Source organism: Pelodiscus sinensis, chromosome 14 (genome assembly GCF_049634645.1).
Source record: "Pelodiscus sinensis isolate JC-2024 chromosome 14, ASM4963464v1, whole genome shotgun sequence".
In the NCBI taxonomy this organism is placed as follows: Eukaryota; Metazoa; Chordata; order Testudines; family Trionychidae; genus Pelodiscus; species Pelodiscus sinensis.
This window is the reverse complement of record NC_134724.1, coordinates 33,454,558-33,471,900: the sequence shown is the minus strand read 5'-3', so window position 1 is coordinate 33,471,900 and position 17,343 is coordinate 33,454,558. Positions and strand designations below refer to the sequence as shown.

General features: G+C 48.1%; 1 protein-coding gene and 1 long non-coding RNA gene across 4 annotated transcripts in view; one reads left to right on the top strand and one right to left on the bottom strand.

Moving 5' to 3' along the window:
* Positions 1 to 17,343, top strand: part of LINGO1 (leucine rich repeat and Ig domain containing 1) — a 478,102-nt gene that overhangs the window by 445,496 nt on the left and 15,263 nt on the right. The window lies entirely within an intron of this gene.
* LOC142818336 (uncharacterized) lies at positions 9,760 to 10,844 on the bottom strand. The gene is made up of 3 exons (XR_012895805.1): positions 10,735 to 10,844; positions 10,372 to 10,575; positions 9,760 to 9,891 (listed from the first exon to the last, which is right to left on the bottom strand). It is a non-coding gene; the product is annotated as an uncharacterized LOC142818336 (long non-coding RNA).

Genomic DNA, 17,343 nt, shown 5'->3' with positions numbered 1-17,343 from the left:
AGGAGAATGGGCAAAGCAATGGCCAAGGAAGTTCACTGCACACAAGTGCCAGGTAGTGCACATTGGAGGGACCCATGTAAGGATCTGTATGAGCCTCTTGGGGTGGGAGGAGTAGCTGCAGGGATGGCTTAAGGAAGATGTCCGCTCAGCGCACAAAAGTGGTGGCTGAGTGATAGATTCCTGCCTACCCTGGGGTCAGCCACCTCCAGCTGGCACTCTTGGAAAATTGACTGGAGGGCAGAGAATAATACAAGTTGGACCTCCCTGGTCCAGTGCCCTCGGGACCCGACTCATCCTGGATGAGGGATTTTTCTGGACTGGGGACGTCATTTCAGGCCTGCTGCAGTTGGCCTCCCCAGCTTGTATTCCATGGCCACGTAGGAGAAAATACATAAGAGAGTCCTTTAGAAAAGGGGGAAAGTGCATGTTTGCCTCCTTTGCTAGACTCAACACCAGCTAGCATGATTTTTGCACATTTTGGGGAAATATTCACTCAAGGCAGACCTGGTAAATTTCAGCCCCAAATGGGAATGTTTTGGAAAGTGTTGTGCCTATTAAAAACGGGCTTATCACTGAAATTATCATATAACTTTAACTGCAGCAAACCATAGCTACCAAGGCACCTGCCTTCATCAGAGCAAGGCAGGATACCTTCTGTCACGCTAGCTTGGCTCTCAATTCTCATGCTTGAGGGCATCAGTTGATATAGTGGACTCAGCACAAAAGGCCTGTTGCCCGGTTGGCAAGTGTAGGGTGGGGCTTGCAAAGAAGAATGAGGCATTAAGGCCTTGGCCTGCATGTCAAGAGATCTGGATTCAGTTTCTGTCTCTACCTTTGTCTGCCTTTATAATCTTGGGCAAGCCCTTTAATCTCTCTGCCTCAGCTCCCCATCTGTACAATGAGTAGAGGTTGTTCCCCTCCTGGGCTGTGAAGGTGAGCTCACTGTGGGTGCGTCTACACTGCATCCGTAGCTCGAAATAAGCTACACAATTTGAGCTATGCAAATTGCATAGCTTATTCGAGTCAATTCCAAAATAGCTTATTTGAAACTTGACGCTGTCTACGCAGCACTTATTTCAAAATAAATCGCCATTCCGAAACATCCCTTACTGCTTGTGGAATGAGGTTTACAGGACATCGGAATAGCAAGCCTGTTATATCTCGAAATAAGAGGCGCACTCGAGACATGGATTAGCTATTTTGGGATACTTCCAGTGTCCTGAAATAGCGCTGCAGTGTAGCCATAGCCTGTGTGTGTGGCACTCACATCCAACAGCCTGGGAGGTGAGACAAAGACCAGGCTAAAATCCTTTCCTTTGAATTATGTAAGGCAAGCTGTTGTCAGGGATAGTTGGTCAGGCTAGTTAGATGACTGCTCGGCTCATCCCTACATGTCCTTAATTACCCCAACTCCCTGGTGTTCCATCTTCAGCTCAGATGCGCCTTTAACTGCTCTCCCATCTCTCCATTACTCTTCGGATCCTCTCCCAGCCCTTTAGCCAGCAATTTCCCACCCTGCTGAGGTTTCCTAGCCTGCAGGGATCTAAAAGGGACTCAATCATTATTAATATCCCCTTGAAATGCTGTTAATCTTCTCCTCTAATGAACAAGAAGCTCGGCGCCTCTACTACAGAGATTCCTAGACACCTTCCCTCCCACCTCTTTCTGAGTCCCCCATCCCATTCTCTTACTCTCTATCTGTGCACCGGTCCCCTCCTTTCTCTGCCATTCCACTGCTCTGTCGTTTTCCTCCTCAGTTTCCCTTTATGCCTCAAACCCTTTGCTTCTCTTTCTTCCCCTTGCTCCTCTCTGTTGAGGCTTTTGTTATCCACTTCCCTCTCTCTCCCTCTCCATTGCTCAGTATTACCTCAGAAGGGCCAAATCTTCTTTGTTGTTATTATTTCCATCCTTTTCTTCATCAGAATGCAAAACATTAAATCTCTCTTGTCATTATGGTTAATTTCCTAACCAGCACCTTAATGGGCTTGGTCTCTGATGGGGAATTCTCGCAGGAAGGCAAAGCAGAAAGATTGTGACGTGATCTGTGCGTTCAGCTCATTGTGTAGATTCAAGATTTCTTGTGTGAAATCGGAAGCAACTAATTCCAGCTTGGAGACAAGCCAGAGGAGCCTGGGAAAGGCTGCCTCCCAAGGGCATAGACTCTCTGCAATGCTTCGATAAACTCTCCTCTTCATTGACACAGAACCTGTCTTCTCCTCTCTCCTCCTCGCCAGTGAAAGAGGAATATGCAGTGTGGAATATCCATTTCCCACAGCTGGGGAAGGCCGGGGAGAGCTAAAGAGAGGGGATCTCATGCAAAACCAATGTTAGACCAGGTTGCCCTTGAGCGAGTAGCCCCGGTCTAAGGTCACTAGTTGGTGCATGTGATGGTTTATTCTCACTAGGAATTGCACTGGTTTCCCTTGCTGTTTTGAGCCAGAATGGCCTTTTCCAGTGGCAGCTCCCTGAGACAGCAGTGTGACCTGAACGCCCTGTGTTTACTTGCTAGTACACAGTGCCCCTTGATTCCCTGGGCCTGGCAGCTGCCTGAGGGCTGCCTTCTCCTCTGTGGACTGCTGCCTTCCTTCCTAGAGGCTGCTTCCCCTCACTGCTGCTGGAGGGAACCCCCAGCTGCCGACAGTTATGCCATTGTGGGAAGGGATCCAGTCAGCTGTCAAGTGAACAGAGTGCTGGCTGTCCAATCATTGGGTGCCCAAGGGGGCTCTGTTCTCCTCTGCGTTGCACATTGCATCATCATTGCTGCCTCTGGCACGCAATCAGAATCCTCCATCCTTCCCCCTAATGGCAGGGTTTACATCCCCTTTGCACAAGTGTAAATGATTGTGCAAGGTGCAAGGTTATGGGGAATTGTGGCCACGGGGTGCTGTAGGCAGTGGATGGCACACATGGGTCAGCAGTTACCACTCTTCCCCATGAGTCAGCCCTGAGCGGACACCCCACGGGGTGGCAGGATGCATTTCGTTGCTGGAGATGCATCTTCCAGATGAACTGCACAGCTGAGGTCCTGACCTCATAACACTGTTTCTGGGAGAACAGGAGGTCCCCAGGTCAGATTCCAGCGTGGGCAATTCCATTTTGCCTCTTGGATTGCATGGAGGTTTCTTCGCTTCTGTCCTAAATTGTTGTTTAGTGATGCTGAGTGCTTAAGAGCTGCCGTATTTCAGGGGTCTGCATTTCAAGAGGGAATCAAGGGTATTTTCTATCCATTTAGGGTCAGAATCTAAGCTCTTTACTCCATATCTACTCAGCCTCGCTCTGGGAGAACTCTTACGATGTCTGATGGAAATGTACTCAAAATAAGGCCCTTAAGATTTGGCCTGTGGTTCTTTAAGTGTTTCAGGAAGACACTGAAATTATGTACAGTGTTACTGTTTTGAAACTGAGTCGTGCTTTCTATGTGGCCAGTAGCTTATTTGTTTCCCTAGTCTCAGCTGACAAGAGGGCCACCTAGTTGAACATGGAGAAATAAGAAATAATGAGGATTACATCTAAAAATGCCAGCTATAACTATGCCTTAAATGAATACATGCTGCTAGAGGCCAATGAAGTAAAGGAACCAGGGCTATGGATGAGAGCAACTTAAAAAGCTGTCAAGTCAGTGCCTGGCAGTAGATGATAAAGCAAGTAGAATGCTGGGTGTATCAATAGAGGAGCAGAACAAGTCAGACACTCATTCCAGCTCTTTGTGGAAGGCCATGTAGAGGAAACCTACCACTCTGTGGGCAGTGCACAGGAGGAAATGGACCAAAGGGACAATACAAGAAGATGAAGGATCTCGTTAGTCACATGGCAAGGATAAGAAAATTAGCCTTGTACTTATTATTAGATCGTAAGATAGGGCATAAATGAAGGCTCTAGAGTGCTGGTGGGCTGTTGGACTAGACTGATCCATCATTCTCTGGATTAGGAAAAGAGGCTGGAGGGTCGGAGCAAGCAATCAGCCAAATCAGGCAGGAGGTGCTTAGCCTTGGGCTACCTAAAGTAGCAGCCCCAACCCAAACCTCTGCCCATTGCAATGCTATGAATTAGTGTCTGTGTCACAGAAATGGGGTTCTACAGCAGCAGGAGTTTCCCTTTCCTCAACAGTTTTATGTTCCCAAGACTCCAGCCTGTAACAAATGGTCCTGGGAAGGCTGGTCCACACTGACTGTGATTTCTTCCAGTAGACCTAGGAGAAAGTATGGTTAATTCACTACTGGATACATGAAGACTAAACAAGATTCCCCACATTCATGGAATACAATGATTCAGATTATAGATACAGTTTTAACTGGTTGATTCTGGCAAACTTTCATAGGAAAGTACAGTAGCTACTTTGTTAGAAGCTCCTGAAATGTGTTGTATATCAAAATCAAAGTTCTGGAGAGCCAAGCTCCACTGGCAGAATTTCTTATTAATCTCTTTGACTATGTGAAGCCACTTCAGTGTTGAATGTTTGGTCTGCAGATGAAAGTGCCATTCCCAAATGTATGGGCAAAGCTTCGCTAGAGCATATACAGTAGCATAGCATTCCTTCTCTGAGACAGACCAGTGGCTTTTCCTCTTATAGAACTTCTTACTGATAAACACAGCAGGGTGGAACTGTTGATATGGCCCGTTTTGCATTAAAACTGCTGCAACACTACGCTCTGACACATCCAAGGTTGCAAGGAAATGTTTGTCATAGTCTGGGGCCCTTCGTGCAGGGACAGAGATTAGGCAGCCTTAAGCTTCTTAAAAGCTTCCTGACACTCTCCAGTCCATTTAACTGCATTTGATTTCTTCTTCCTGGTCAAGTCTGGCAGTGGAGTGGCAATCTGACGGTAGAGTGGTAAAAATCGCCTGTGCTATCCTGCTAACCCTGGGAATGATTGGCCTGTCCCTAAATAAAACACAGGTCCAACTTTGGATAGCCTCTACTTTAGCCCATAGGGGGCTGATAGTTCTTTGTCCCACCTGGTGCCAAAGTAAGTCACACTGTTAAGCCCTATTTGATCCTTTCTAGCCTTAACTGTCAGCCCTACCTCCTTTATGTGCCGGAAAACAGCTTGGAGGTACACTCTGTGTTCTGCTCATGAATTAGAGACTACAGCAACATTGTCCAGATAGACTACTGCAAATTCACCATATCGCATGAGCAGATAATTTACAAGTCTTTGGAAGGTTGCAGGTGCATTGCACAGCTCAAAAGGGAGAAATTAAATTCATACAGCCCCATGTGTAATGAAGGCTGACCTTTCCTTGGCTGACTCATCCAGAGGTACTTAACCAGTGGGTCTAGGGTGGAGATTAACTGGGTGCATCCCAGTTTCTCCAATAGCTTATCTGTGCATGGCATTGGATAATTTTCTGGGCAAGGTACAGCATTTAGCTTATGGTAGTCCACGCAAAAGCGGACTTCTCCATCCAGTTTGGGAACCAATATCACTGAAGAGGCCCATGCACTCTGAGGGGTGGATTACACCCATCCCTAACATGTCCTTGATCTCCTTCTCTATAGCAATGTTGTCTGCATGAACCATCTGGAAGGGTTGGGATCTTATTAGATGAGCTTTGCCTGTATTAATGGAGTGGCATGCGCAGTCTGTCCATCCTAGAGTGGCTGAAAACATCAGCATGAAACTGGTGCATGGTTCTTTGATTTGTTGTTGCTGCTGCTCATGGCCGAGGCTGATGGAGAGGATTACCTTTTCGATGCCAACCTTGCCTTTCCCTTCATAGTAGTGTCCTTTAGGCCACTCAGTGCCATCTCTTTCCTACGCTCTAAACTGAAGAACCTTGAAGTCTTGGAAATAAAAGGTCTTTAGAGAATTAACATGATCTATCTTAGGCTTAAAGTTAGGATCTGGGAATGCTATTAGGTAATTAACTGCTTTTATGCACACTCTGACCTAGAACTATTTGGCACTTTCTAGCTTTGGCCTAGATGCTCCCGAGAGCTACTGCTTCAGGCTAGTGCCCCATGACGCTTCCATCTTATTGGTCTGGAGCCCCTTCAAGATCATGACTTGATCTCCTACTTTGAAGGAACGCTCTCTGGCTAGCGTTCTGTTCTTGCTGAGCATCCCATGGGTTTTCTCTTGCAAGGGCTAAAGAGTTCTGATGATGTTTTGCAGTTTGTCTACAAAATTCAAAATGTTAGTTCCTGGAGAAGGTGTAATCCCCTCCTATTGCTGCTTCACTAATTGCAATGACCATAAACAGATTCACAGGCTGAGAATCCCAAACTGGGATGTGGTACAGCTCTGTAGGTGAACAGGAACTGCTGCAGCAGTAGGTCCCAGTCATTAGAGTGTTCATTCACAAATTTTGTATATCATGCCTCCCAAAGTTCCATTACATCTCTCCACCAGGCCAGCCACCTGGTGGTGGTAAAGGGTGGCAATCAAGTGGTTTACCCCGTGACCTCCCCAAAGAAGTTTCGTGGTCCCTGCCCGGAAATTGGCTCATGAATCTGTAAGATGTCTGAGGGTCAACCTACTCTGGCAAAAATATGTTGGTGCCTGGCACAAGCTCTTGACCTAGATGCTCCCTAGAGCTACTGCTTCAGGCCATCAGGTGGCAAAATCCATGAAAGTCAGTACAGAATGTTTTCCTCTGGGTGTTTTTTAGGGAAAATACCCAGAATATCCACAGCCACATGCTGGAATGGAACCTCTACCATAGGAAGTGGCTGGAGAGATACCTTGACCCAGTCTTTGGGCTTTCCCACCCACTGGCATACCTCACAAGATCAGATATAGATAGACACATCCTTGTCCATCCCTTCCCAGTGAAAGCTCAGTAGCTTTACCCCATACTTAGTTGGAACTACCAATGGTCTTTGAGGATGCCAGTCAGAAAGTGTCTCTTTGTATAAAAGTCATCTTTCTACTACAAACCTGGACTTGTTAGAAGAGCTGAGATTTGGGGTACGTCTAGACTACATGCCTCTGGCGACAGAGGCATGTAGATTAGGCTACCGGACATAGTAAAATGAAGCGGCGATTTAAATAATCGCTGCTTCATTTAAATTTACATGGCTGCCGCGCTGAGCCGACAAACAGCTGATCAGCTGTTTAAATCGCCGCTTCATTTTACTATGTCCGGTAGCCTAATCTACATGCCTCTGTTGGCAGAGGCATGTAGTCTAGACGTACCCTTGGTGTCTAGTAGGGAGGATAAATATCAGTTAATTGCACAGTCGATTAACTTAATGATTTCTTATCAGTTATTCGACTATTCTATAGTCCCCACTGGCTGTCGGCCCCATTCCCGAGGAGTCCCCTGCTCCTCTTTGCATGGTAGGCCCTTGGATTGCCCTTGGTGGTGGTATATTGTCTCTGGGTGCTCATTCTGGTATCCCCACAAACTGCTACTAGTTCTGTTTATCTCTATCACCTCCACCCATCTGACTCCAATTCTCCTCATCTCCGTTACGGTTTGGGGTTTCCCATCTAGGATATATCTTTCATTCTCATGGGGAGAGATGGCTCTTCCATAGTCTTAGCATTCGCTCCTGATGTTCATGCATCCTAGTTTTTGTCAATCTGGTAGGCATGTTGGGTGAATGCCATGTATGGTTTCCACCTTAAGGCCTTGAAATAGTAACAGGCATGTTCAGGGGTGAGCTCCATCCTAATTCTGGCCTCTCATTTAAAAAGTTCATAATTGTTCATGCTTTCCCTAGGCATTTCAGCTGCCACTTCTGCTATAGATCCAGTGGAGATGCTGTAGCCAAGGCAGGCCCTTTCAAAATACTTTAAGAAGGCCTTGGTATCATCTCCTACCTTATTCACCAGGTATTTCTTGGGTTGGGAAGCATTAGTTGGAGCAGGGTGGTTAGTTGGTGTAGCTGAAGCACCCCGCTTCTCAGCTTTCTCCAGCTCAAAGCTCACTGTCTTTCCTTCTGTTCTGCCTCAGAGTGCCTCTGCTTTTCCTTCTCTGCTTCCAAGCTCCTCATCTGCATGAAGAACTCCATCTTTTCCTTAGTTAGAGATTTGCCTCCCTTAAAGACATCCTCCCAACTTACTGTCTGTAGAGTGGAAAGGACATGGCCACCACTCCTGACTCCACAAGGTTACTGTCCTCGACCTCTCATGGGCATCCTTCTCCCCCTCATACTTGCTATACAGATCTGCCATGGAGATGAATATCTGGCCCTGATTTGGGGCTGGTTTTGCCTTGGTGTGTGCTGCTTTGGGAAGATTGGTTGATCCAGGGCTACTCTGCCTGAGTGGAAATGGATCCACTGGGCTGCTTTCCTGCCCTACCCTAGCCTAGCTATCCAGTTGCCTTGAAAGCTGGGGGAGGGGGAGAAATAAATTGTTTGGTTTGGACTCTGTGGCTTTGCAAGTTGAACCTTCTGCCTTTCCCCCACCTCTGAAGCAAAAGCAAAAAATCCCCAAATTTTAAAACCGACAAAAAAGAAAGCTGGGGGGGGGGGCTCCTGGTTCAAAATTATCCCATGAGATCTGCCACAGGGTCAAGACTAATCCCCACTTTGGCACTTTGAGTGCAGAAGATGGGAGCCTGCAAGTCACCTTAAAATAACATGTCACTAAAAGCTTCTGCTTAAAAAGCGCCCCATGGTCACAGATTCCCTGACACCACCCAAATGCAAAAACCCTTTGAGATCCCAGGAAGATGCCCTTGGGAATTTCTTCCTGTGGGGTAACCCCAAGGACTTTAACCTTCCTTAGGAGAGAGCTAGAAAAACAAACTTCTTAACTGCTGACTTTTAGTCTCAGGCATGTGCACACAGAGCCTCAAGCCTTTCAGAACACAGGAGTTAGATCATAGCCTTCAGAAAGGGCTTTTATTAACAAAACAAAGAAGAAATACTTGGTAAAGTATACTTGGTTGCTAAGTGTTACAAAGCAATTTAAACAAGGCAGATTGAAAGTACAGAGCATGGCTTCCCTGGGATTCAGTTTAAAAGTTACAGCATATGGGGATGGGGGGGGGACACATTTAGCACAGAGGAGTTCACAAACCAGAAAGTTACCTGATTGTGTCTGTCTAAACATTCCCTGTTCACTTACATATCTGTTCTTCCAAGGTTCAGTCCTTTTCAGTCTAGACATGGATACTGCTGAAAATTTCCATGCTTTATTCCTGGCTCAGTCCATCTTTCCCCCAGCTCCTGCTCTGAACTCTCACAAAAGACTCACAGGGAGAACCTGTTTTTCAATTCAAATCTCTTACTCTTACATCCCATTGGCTCTCCTGGCTCCCTGCTAATACTTCCTGGATACCCACTGGCCACTGCTCTGAGCTGCTTTCCTGTCCTACTCTTTACAGGCAATTTAGTTAACTGAATGGCTGAGATGTCTATAAAGGGTAGTACACCTCCCATCCATCGCACTGAGTCTGGGAGTTTCTAGATGATCTCCTAAAGTCTCTTCCAGTCCTAATCTGTGATTCTATGAACCCTCTCTACCCAGCAGAGGACAAGTCCCATACCTGTTCATACATTTTTCTAGCTCCTTTTCCCAAGAACTTTTGCTACATCTTGGGTCTCCCACTGTCGCTTTGGCTTTGTGTTATGACTTGGTGTGGGAAGCCATTGAATTTAGCTGCTGTTATTTGTTGCCTCTGAACTGATTTGTACCCAGTCTGTTTATCCTTCTCAAGACAAAATAATACAGAAACTGATATGAAATGGAAACCCTGGTCTTCCGTTTCCATTTTAATTTAAACACGCATTATTTCCCAGTGATTACATGTATTTGCATGCAGCCTAAGGTGCATTCTCTGCATTATTATTATAATCGTCGTTTGGGGTGTGGAGAAATCATCATCTTCTTTCAGTCTGAAGAAAAACATTTCAAGCTGGCCAGAGGTTAGCTCCTTCTCCTGGGCTGCTGCTGCTGCTTCCCTGCATCTGCAGACTGACTGCACAAATGGCTGCTGAAACATGGGAGGAAGGGATGGAGAGTGAGGAAGGGGGCACCCCATGGTGGATCTGCTGCTGAGTGAAGCTGCAAACGTGTGTTAAGCCGTTATTGAAGACATTAAAATGATCATGCATTTCATCTGTAATGCAGCTGCTTCCTGACCATGCTAAAGTGTTGCTCCAGGGAATCAGAGCTTTGTCCCTCGCGTCTTGTGCAGTGCAGCACAAACAGGTTTCGCTGGCCAGACGCAAGGGGTTGCCTTTTCAAGAGCTCTGGGCCCAGGTTTTCAAAAGTGCTCAGCATCAGCATCATCAATGCATTTGAGCATCATGAGCCATGCCCTGAAATTCTGGAGATGGGCTTAAAAGTCATGGGAGTTTTAAAACAAACCAACCAACCCCACATGTGGAAGTCAGGTTTACTTCTGGCTTTTTAACCATTAACACTGAGGCTTTCCAGCTTCCCTCTAGGACCAGGACAGCTAGAAACTTACTTTTTCTTTCAGTGAAGCCGAGGTTGGGTGCATCACCGGGACTCCAGGAGTTCATGCTTTCAGAAAAGCACCTCATTTTGTGAGAGTCAGCAGTGCTGCAACATGCACCCCTTGTGCTGAGCAATTGAAATCCTGGCCACTTGTCTGTGTCTGATGAGAACTGAGTTAATTGGAATATCTGGCTCATCAGATCTGAGCCAACACCTACGGAAAGATTGGATTGGAGCTTGGTGCCACAGCAGAAGGTTTTGGGGAGAGAAGAGAGAGCCACTTCCGCAACTGGGTAGGGAGCGATAATTAGGGAGAAATGCGGCTCCCTCTCCTAGGTCAGCAAGGACAGTGGGGCGTCTGTGCAGAACCTACCTGCCTTGAGAGAACCTGACAGCTCTGCAGAGCACATCTTGGACTGGAGGACAAGCCAATCCAGCCCTGGCTCAGCACAGTTTGGTTTTATCTAATCTCTTTTATTGTTGAATGAAACAATACAACAAACACTCGCCCTGAAGACAAGTCATAAATAATGCAAAATCAAACAAGCGAGCGGGGAAAGCCAGGAGAATTATACATGTAAAAACAGCCCGAAGATGGCAAGGCGAGAAGGAGGCTCTTTCTCTCCTTTGTCCTTTTTTGTTCGTTCTTTCATTCATTTTTATCTCGCCTTTCTCTGGAAATTCCTGGGGCAATATTTTTGTTATGTGAAATAAACTGGATGATAACCTGGAGAGAGATAGAGATCAAGCTGGCAGCAAGAAATCCTGTGACCAGGCAGATAGACAGGGCTGAGGCTTTTGTCTCTTGATATGCACCAGTGTCACCTTCAGAACCAAAGTTCCAGATCGCTGCCTGCTCGCCGGCCCATTGAATCCCAACTAGAAATGATGGCCGGGCTGGCCAGAGTCCTGAACAGCTGCAGACACAGAGCAAGAGAGGAAATATCCCAGTGACCAAGACAAGGGTCCAGATGGGGAATGCATGGGGTGCAGGGTTTCTGGAGCAGCATAAAGTTACAATGTTGCAGCTGGGGGGAGAGCAGCAGGAGGCCAGACCCAGGGCCCTCACCATTGTAAGCCTGCTGCATACACCTGTCCTGTGGGCTGTGAGATCACCTCACTGCCCTGCCCACCATGAGAGCACCACCCAGGCACTTGCCTTTGCTACTGGGAGACTACTGCATGATTTAGGTCTAGAGCCAGGCACCATGGTAGTACCCCACCACTGTGTGGTTGAAGCACAACCGCAGCACTCTCGCCACCGTGAGAACAACGTAACACCACGTAGCTGCAGGCATGGTGTGCTCGCCACTGTCACTGTCCCACATCAGCCACACCCTCACAGTCCTGTGCGGGGCTTTGTGGACTGCTGTAGCTAGCTAGAGATCCAAGTGAGCCATGGCCTGCTCTGTGTGGTGATGCAGTAATACTGTCCATGTGACATCCTGTGTCTTTATGACCTCATTGCAGGGGTAGGATTCTGACTGTAGATGGGTTGTTACTGGGTACCCGAGTGTGCATAGCGGCTGCCGTGGCATTGCACAGTGGTGCCTGCTGACGGGTTATTGGAACGTCATCCTGTCTTCATGGCGATACGCTGCAATCAGAGCTCTGGCTTTCTAGAAAGTCTTATGAGGCTGTGTATGTAACGATGCCAGGCTGGATCCTTAACTGGCGTACATCAGCACAGCTTCTCTGAAGTGAATGGAGCTGTGCTGATTGGTTCTAGCTGAGCATCCATTGTGCCCATTCCTGTTTAATGATGTAGTTGCCTTCCTACGGATAGGACAGCGTACCTTTATATAACTAGAACAACATCACATTCATTGTCAGGTTATTTCGGGGAATGTGCAGTGGGAACAAAAACATTGCCAGTAGGAACATTCGAACCTTAAATTAAACATAGGAACTGTGCAGCAATGTCACTGCAAGAGATGTCAGTTTGGATTGCTGGAGACTCCGGCTCCGCACTCTGTCTCTGTTGGAGATACACAGTAGATTGGTGGTGGGGCCTGGTGTCTCAGGTTGAGACAGTGGAAATAATCGAACCCAGCGTGATTGGGCTTGAAAACTCATTACTGCCTGCTCACTGTCCCACGCCTGTGTGAGAAGGCTGGTCGTCTTAGTGCAGTTCTGAGGAGAAGGACTCTACTTCGCAAACCCACCACCAAGTAGGGTATCTGTCCTTATGCTAAGGGAGGGAAAGATGGTCTTTATGATAAATACATTTGTTCATCAGTTGTATAGTCAATAGCTTGACCACGCTTTAGTGGCTTATGAAATATACTTAAGAAACCAAATAATAAGTGTCAGTCAGTTTTATTAATATAGTGCAAGAAAAGTACTGTAGTACAGTGTTATTAGTATAGTACAAATACCTATATGATGATAGTCTCTGAACACCCGTCTCATGCAATGATGACAGGACCACATTAACTCTTCTGGAGGCCTGGGGTAATTAGATTTTGTGGGGCCTCTTAAGATCCAGGGTGGGGCCAAAAAAATAAGGGATTTAGATTGTGGGAGAGTGCTCCAGGCTGGGGCAGCAGGTTGTAGTGTGAAAGGGGGTTGAGAGCTCTGGCTGAGGGTGCGGGTTCCAAGATAAGGCCAGGGATGAGGGGTTAGGGGTGCAGGAGGGAACTCCAGCTGGGACCCAGGGATTTGGAGTGTGGGAGGGGGGGCTCAGACAAGGAGGGTGAGGTGCATGTGGGGTCTGGGCAGGAGCTACGGTGTGGGAGGGGGCTCAAGGTTGAGGTGCGAGGCATTTACCTGGAGCAGCTTCCCTTTCATGGTGCGCCCCTCGGTGAGGGGAGGGAGCAGGTGACTTAATGCGCTGCCCTGCATTTGCGCGCAGGCTCTGCCTCCTGCAGCTCCCATGGACTGTGATTCCAGCCAATGGGACAATGGGAGCTACAGGGGTGGAGTCTGCAGGCCAGGGATGCATGGAGCTTCCTAGCACTTGCAACTGCAGTTTCAGCACCAGCACACAGAGCTTGCATCCTCCTTCCACCTCGCCAGGCAGGGCTGGAACACAAGGGCTTTAGTGGCTGCAGACCAGGGCCATGTGCTAAGAAGGTCCCGTGAAACAATCTGCACTATTGGCAACCCAGAGATCTTTTTGCAGGGCCCCCTTAGCCCTAAACCCCCTTTCTTAACCTGGCCCCAAGCAACTGGTACATTCACCTTTCCACTGGTATTTTTAAATGATTATTTTACAGGTTATACATCTTTCTGTACAGCTCTCAAATCCAGCCTCCTCTCTTTATCCTGGTTCCCTGACTTGGTGTTCTGTTCCTTCCTTCTCATTGGCTTGGAATGAGCATGCCATATACTGGTTCAGGAAGGTACTTCCTAGCATGTATTAGCACATAGAACGAATTTGCCTTGATTTTGACACGTTTCCTCTCTGCTTGTGCCAAACCGTGACTTCAGGCACTATGGGATGCTTAGCATATGTGAACAAGATTACGATATAGGCCAGTTGAGGCTGTATCACTTTCACAGTGTTTGTGCTTAGTGTTGATGGTGATTAATGCAGGCTAGTATCTATATGGTGCAGAGCACACGTGCTGTTAATATGACGTGTGCTAGCCGGTATATGTTAGGAACTGAACCTCCAGAGATTGGGGTTCATTTAATTGCTATGGGCTCTCTCTCTGACTGTCAGTGAGTGTGTAGGCCTCACTTCAGCATGTGCTTAACACTGCCCAGGTACATGGTTCCATAGAGGCCCATGCTTGCTTAGAATTTGACCTTCCTGGGCCTGAGTGGCCCGTATGTAACATGGGGATAATATTTCCCTACCTGCTGGAACGGTGGGAGGATCAGCCCATCAGTGTTTGGGGCTGCCAGATGCCAGGGTGTTGGTGCCACATAAGAGGCAGATATTAGTATGTCTCAGCTGAGAGGCAAAGGTCTCAGTAGCATGGCGTGTGACATGGCACCTTCCCCTTGGCAGCGGCCCTGGCATGCCCAAGTTTAGGCATGTTGATGGGGCAGAGTGGGGGCTGTTTGCTGCATCAGCCTTCCAGGTACCATGGAGCTCACACCCACTGGTGCACTCAGCATGCTTTTGCCTTCTTCCCTCACCGTGGTGGCCAGGCACCAGGCCAGCTCAGACTGAGCGAATCCATTGAGTCTGAGGCTCTTTCTCATTCTTACCAGAGTAGTGGACTGGCGCTAGATTGAAAACTACGGTCCCTCCTGTCACAGTGCCAGGACACATGAGAAGCCCGAGCACCAAGCGCCATGATGGGTAACAAGTCTGGGCACAAATGGAGAGCTGGGAGACACAGACACCAGGGAACTTCCACTCCTCTTGCTCTCCTCCTTAGGCGATGGCTGCTGGGGCCTTCCATGCCGAGAGGAAATGGAAGGCGCACACAGGAGAGTGGGGCAGTGACAGTTTGGTCTGAGTCTGCCTGCACATGGGTTACATTATTCCTCTGATCAACCAGAATTAACAGTAGGGGAAATAAGCCAGGAAGAAAGTGAGCTGGAGGGGGGGGGGGGGGGGCTAGGGAGGGTGAGAGCGAAAACAGAAGGGAGGGCAAGGGTTAAAATAGCAGGGTGATTCTTAAGATCACCCTAAATTACGCCTTGCACTGACTTTAGCTCCATATGACTCTACTTCCCAGCCAGGATGTATGAAAGATCCTCAGCTGGTGGCAACTGGAGTGACTCCACTGACTCCAATGCCCAGCTGAGGGTTCAGTGGGCCAGATTTGTTTGCAGTTACACCAGAATGAGTCCGCCAGAATTCTGGTGATGGGCAGGTGTGTACAAGGTGGGGGTGTATGGTACAGTTCAGTACGTGGGTGGCAGGCTGAGCTAATGGAACATAAGCACGGTAGGAACTGGCAATAGATAAGTGACACCAACTTAGTCTTGCCATTAAATTTGGTCCTCGGTGTGTTATTCTCTCTGTGTTGATGCTCCTGGACACGTGCTGTTTGTGAGATTGGTGGTAGGATGCCTTTGGGGACACACTTTGGAAATCAGTTTGACCTGAGAATCTGTGGCAAAATACCTACTCATGGCTGGGGACTCTGCCCTGCCAAGAGGGCTTGTTTGCATTGGTTGTGTCAGAGAAGGCTTCATCCAAAGATTTCTGACTGGCTCTGTCCGGTCATTTATCTGACAATATTTTGGGGTTGTATCTACCCTGTTACACAGACCGGGGTGCCTCCTTGGATAAGCCTTTCTCTCACTGAGGGAGCTTCATGAGCACAAAAAGGGTTTTCCTGCCTCCTGTGGCAGCTGGAAGTGGAATGGGGCAGGGAAACATCCTCAGGCTACACTACAGCCTAGCCTTGCATCCCTCCGATCTCGTCCGCGGCTCTCCTTTGCCCATTGAGAAGCATCTGGGGAGCCTGAGGAGTTAAAGAAGGAAAAGACCAAGTCGGCTCTCTGGAACATGTGCCTGGCCAAGGATTTTCCCCTAAACTAGATCATTCTCCAGTGCTTTGTCTAACTTAATTTTGAATGTCAAGTGATGGAGCTTCCACCACTTCCCTTGGGAGATTATGCCACAATTTAATGGAGCTCTCCTGTTCCTTGCCTGTGCAAAAAGAAAAATCCTCTTCTCCAGACCATTGCCTGATGCAGAAAATATTGACCCAACAAATGACACTCGCTTTGGTGGGAGCCAGTGATTCTGAGCCGAGCGCTTGCTCCCCCAGACGCTGGCATGGGAAGCTCAGTACCTTTCTGACGTGCCATAAAAGTTTCCTTGCTCCCTCACTGTCTCACCCCAGAGGTGGCCACAGCTGCCTTTCCCAGTTCCTTATTGATCTCTTGTCAGGCTGTTTTCTTTGCTGCTGGGTCACTGAAGCGTGAGCTGTGAGAGACGATCTCACTGGGGGGAGGAGGGGACAGGATCCAGGAAGGGAGAGCACCTCTTGCATGGGAATGTTAATTTAAAAACACACCGAGGCAGGTTCTGCGCAGAGCGGGGCTGGAGAATCACACTGAGGTTAAGCAGCTTCAGTGTCATGCCTGTGAGCGAGAGTTCTGCACGGCGCAGGCTTCTTCATGGCTTCATTCGTGACAAATGAATGGCTCTTTGCCCTCTTGGTTTTAAAACCTCTCGTTGGGCTGACTCCAGTCCATCAAAGCAATTGACCCGTTGTGCCACCCTCCCTGCCTGCATCACTCATCTAGCACTGCCCCCCTGCCTGTCTCTTCCTGCACTGGGCCAAATGCTCAGCAGAATAAAGCAACAGAGCTCCATCAGCTTCAACGGCACAACCTTGAGTTACACCAGCTGTGGATCAGGGTCGACCTTCCCCTTTGCAGCTGTCAACCTCTTGAATAGCCTTCCTATATCTCTCTAGGCTTCATTGACCTCATATTACATCTTGTCTTGCCAGTGCCTTGTAATTCTTCCCTTCTCCTGGTCTTTATTATTCATCCCTGGGACACGTTTGTTTAATTCCAGCAAGCAAATTGGAGAGAACGTCTGCGTGGAAGGAGCCAGACAAACCAGAGCTGCGTTGTGTTTCCACAACAGATAAGGCAATTCTAGTGTGGCGGTCGGGAGAAGCCAGAGAGCTACGTGGATGGTGTTGGGCAATCTAGGCCATTTAGCCCCCTGGTGTATTCTGGCAACACCCACTCTGTGCATGTGCAAACTAATGGAAGAGGAGCTTCAGCACAAGTGACAGCAGCTCATGCTCTGGAGGACCCTGCTCCAGCCCTTGGCAGGGCAGCGATCGCAATAGCAGTCACCATCAGGATCAGTTCACTGCTCCAGCCAGCTCTGGCTCCTGGTTCGTTCAGTGGCCAGCACCAGATGCTTCAGAAGATTGTGCAAAAATTCCATAATGGACAATTATGCAAGAACAGGCCCTCTGGGGGAGCATCTTCCTACCCACACAGTTGGTGGCTGCGATCTCTTATGCACTGTTGATTGTTTTGTGTATCTCAGTTGTGTTCTTTTATATATCTCCTTTCTATAGTGCATACTCCTCAGCATTTTGTA